The 4,210-nt window shown below is 36.2% G+C and overlaps 1 non-coding gene across 1 annotated transcript; it reads left to right on the forward strand.

The window, feature by feature from the left end:
- Positions 1–2,998: 2,998 nt before the first annotated feature.
- LOC114619212 lies at positions 2,999–3,161 on the forward strand. The gene has a single exon (XR_003711087.1). It is a non-coding gene; the product is annotated as a U1 spliceosomal RNA (small nuclear RNA).
- The last annotated feature ends 1,049 nt before the right edge of the window (positions 3,162–4,210 follow it).

The following is a 4,210-nucleotide window of genomic DNA, read 5'->3' on the forward strand; positions in this document are numbered from 1 at the left end:
AACCTAAAAGGTTTTAATTTTTTTGTCTTTCTGAATGCACAGAAAATAATTCCCATGTCTAGGCCTTGCTTTCTTGTGGCTTAGTGAGTCAGTGCCATGTGGGAGATGAACTAAGGGCCACTCCAAATTTAGGGAGTCTGTATCCTTTTACTCAACCTTGTGTCCAGCCAGAACAACTGCTTGGTTTTCTATTAGAATTTGCTTACTAATTTGATCATTGAATATACAAACCTCATATTGAATACTTATAATACTCTTATAGATCCTTAAATAAATAAAAATAATGTTTTTATAGGAATGAAAGATAAAGTTTTATAATATTAATTATAAAATACTGTGTTGTTTCTTAAGAAATCAACATCTGTACCTGAAGAGACATCAAATCAATAAAGTTTCCAGAACAAGAAAAACTATTTTTTGCTTGAAGAGACAGAACAGACAGAAAGAAGAAAAAAATGCACTTACTAATTGGTCTGATAATGATTCAGATTATGAAATTACTGACCAAGATATAAACAAGATTTTGATTGTTAACTCAGACACCACCTTATATGAGAAAGCATCATGAAGAAGACCGAACAGGCACACATGTATCACAAACAAAAATTACATCAGAACATGTTAAAGTGATCAATGATGGCTTGTATTACTATGAACAGGATCTGTGCATGAAAGGTGAAAATACATACAAAGCCATAAAGGTGACAATTTCTGGCAGCATCTTTTAGCTGATAGTTTGCAATGATTGAATATTATTGCTTTGTTTTCTTAAGCTTTGGGGTTTATTTCATAAAATTTAGAGTATAAATAAATTTGAAAATTCTTGCAAATATATAGTCACAACCTTTAAGGAGTAAATTTAAGTGATGGATAACGAATACTTTAAGAATCAAAAAATATTTGCTGACTAAAACTTGTAAAAAAATATGTCATTTCTAATGAAGGAATGAAAAAGTTAATATGGACAGGCAGGCCTACCTGATGTACTCATTCTAATTTTATTCTCTTGCATTTCACCACAGACTCTGGCTTCTACGCTATTAAGCTAAGGTAGAAGAGAGAACCAGAATAGCTGTCTGATCTCCAAATCTTTTAAATTATAGTGGTACAATTAGGAATGTAAGGGAGTCTTTTTTCGGATGTTCAACTTTTTTGGAGAAGCCACAAAAGTTAGATATTTGAGTAATAGAACAATAAGGGGATGTTACCTCAAACATGGTGTGAACTTATAACATGCCTCTGATATATCATGTCAAATGATTAAAGCCTGGACAGTTTTCTGCCTATCCTACTGCTGTGGGAATGAAGTATGTTTTTTTAAAATTTATTTAACTTTATGTGCATTGGTGTGACGGTGTCAGATCCTGGAACTGGAGTTACACACAGTTGTGAGCTGCCATATAGGTGCTAGGAATTGAACCCAGATCCTCTGGAAGAACAGTGACTGCTCTTAACTGTTGAGCCATCTTGTTCAGCCCAAGAAGTATATTTTATGAAGTTTAAATAGTAGGGTTTTATTCATAAAAACACATTCGTTGAGACAGGGTGTGGGGACATGTACACATGTTCAAGTGTGGAGATCAGAGGATAAATTAAAGAAGTTGACTCTCCTTCCATATAGGTCCTGAGGATTGAACTCAGTTCCTCAGGATTGTCAGCAAGCACCCTTACTTGCTCCGATATCTTGCCCCCCCCAACATTATTTCTGATGCTTGGTTCCAGAGTTGATACCTATCTGAAATTTTTGCAACAGAAATATAAATATATTCTACTAATTGTTGAGCATGGTGGCACAGGCATGTAGTATCCCAGCTACTTGGAAGCACTCCCAGTAGGAGTAGTGCAAGTTAAAGGCTAGCCTGATCAATTTCACAAAACCCTGCCTCAAAATAGAAAAGGACTATGGCTCGGTGGTAGGTGATTAGCATGATTGAGTCTATTTCTATTCCATAATCACTGTCCTTGGTTCTGACTTTGTGCTGGATGTGCAATTTCTAATTCCATTAGTGCTTTTTCTGTGGGTCAGCTGAGTAACAACATAATCATTCATTGCCAGAGTGACCCAGACACTGCTAGTCCATAGGCATAAGATGAGGATTTGAGACTGAACAGACATTAAAATAAGTCCACAATAGTTAGCAGTAATCACTCATGGGTGATAATGATAAGTGTTCTAAAGGAATAAACATGTCAGATTAGATAGAGTGGGCCCTTGGAAAGCTAAGAATGAAATAATGGAAAAAGCAGGGAAAGTAGTCCAGGAAGAGGAGTCAGCAAAGTAGCTAGGATCTGAAAAGGGGGCAACAGCTGGCATATCTGAGATACTGAGAAGTCAGTTTGCTCATCACTTATGATTACAGCTGTGGAGGCAGGCTAGACTTTGTAGTCTGTGACATGACTGTAACATGATTCTATTTATGTTTAAAATATCACTCTGGTCCTTATGACAGAAAATAGGTTATAAGGGAAAAAATAGGTAGGAAGCTCTTAACAGGCTGTCCATCTAGAAGATGGAGAACAGTAGTCTTACTTAAACTGGTAGCACAGGAAATATGGAAATGAGTACATCTGAGCCCTGATCAATAAGAGAAAGAATCACGTGTGTCAGAAACCTAACAAGTGGTTAGGTAGAATGGAGAGCAGGCCAAGGTGACAAGGCATTTTTAATGAAAAAGTATCCGTGGTTCCAGAAGCCGCGTTGAATGGGTGTGACAGGGGCAGACTCACATATCTTTATTGCTAAAGACCAGTGAAATAGCCACATGATAAATGGGACAACTTAGAATCTCCAAAGGTATTCAAGGTGAATGATTAGAAGAGTGAAATGCAGAGCTTGGTTTCTGGAAGATCATTGTGGAATTTTATTGATGTTGGTGGGCAGGGATTGAGGAGTTAAACCTCACAGAAACTATAAAAAGGAAACAACAAAAAAACAAAGTTGCTGATTCTAGTAAGAGGCCTTTCATCATCAAATGGTTGCCTTAAAAGAACAAATTGTGTACTTTTTTGACAGGGGAGAGACTATAGTCAAGAATGTGGGTTTCCTAGGCAAGGTTGATCCATTGTACTTGGGATATGTTGATCCCTGAAATTTCTCAAAATTCAGGAAATTCTACTGCATAAATTGTTGTTCTGGGGTACTGCATTAATGCTCTTCCTTAACTTAAAAAACCTACTAACCTAGGGAATAAAATATTTTCTTGATTGTTTAAAGCAGAATAGGGAAGGAAAGGAATTACACTAAAGATATAGTCCTGCAGCTCATTTTTGGGTGACTGAAGTGATTAGGGGCTAAAGAGATAGCTCAGCATTTTTAAAGTACTTGCTATTTAAAGAACCTGGGTTCAGTTCCCAAAACTCTCTTCTGGCCCCTGAGTCTTGCAGGCACACACACAATGAACATTCATATATTCAGGCAAAACATTCATACACATAGAATAAAAATAAATCTTAGAAAAATTAAAATGGAGAACTCCTCATGCCTGTGCATACACATGGACATACACACAGATGCATGACATCATATATACAAAAATTATTACATTTTTTTTTAAAGTTAACATGAGCCTATCAATTTCACAGGTGCATACTATAAACAAATTTAGGTCAGTTTGAATCAACTTTATTCCTGGCACATAAGGTATATTTATTCAATTATTTAGTCAAAATGTTAATAAACTAAGTGAACTGCTGTGTGTCAGAATGAGCAAAAGAATGACACAGGAGGACCATATCTTAAAATAATTGGTGATGGAATTAACTAAACAAATGTTCATTACCTGTGTTTGTTATATTTAAGGAAATAAAAACTTCCTCAGAGAACCAACTCCTGAGAGTTGTCTTCTGATCTTCCCTTACCCCCAACCTCGCCCCCAAATAAATAATAAAGATGTGATAATTTTTTAAAAAGTTAAAGATGGGCTGGAAAGATGGTTCAGTGGTTAAGAGAACCCATATGGCAGCTTATAACGACTGTAGCTCCAGTTCCAGGATATCTGACATCTTACACAGACATACATGCAGGCAAAACACCAATGCACATACAATAAAAATAAATCATTACAAAAAAGTTAAAAACAAAAAAACAAAACAAAACAAAAAAAAACTTCCTCAGAGGGCAGAGTGTGGTGGCATGCTGTTACTCAGCACTTGGAATGCAGGGGTGGCAGATCTCTTTGAGATAAGCTTGTGATGCATAGTGAAACTCTGT

The sequence above is a fragment of the Grammomys surdaster genome, unplaced genomic scaffold (assembly GCF_004785775.1).
Source record: "Grammomys surdaster isolate TR1022 unplaced genomic scaffold, NIH_TR_1.0 62, whole genome shotgun sequence".
Lineage (NCBI taxonomy): Eukaryota > Metazoa > Chordata > Mammalia > Rodentia > Muridae > Grammomys > Grammomys surdaster.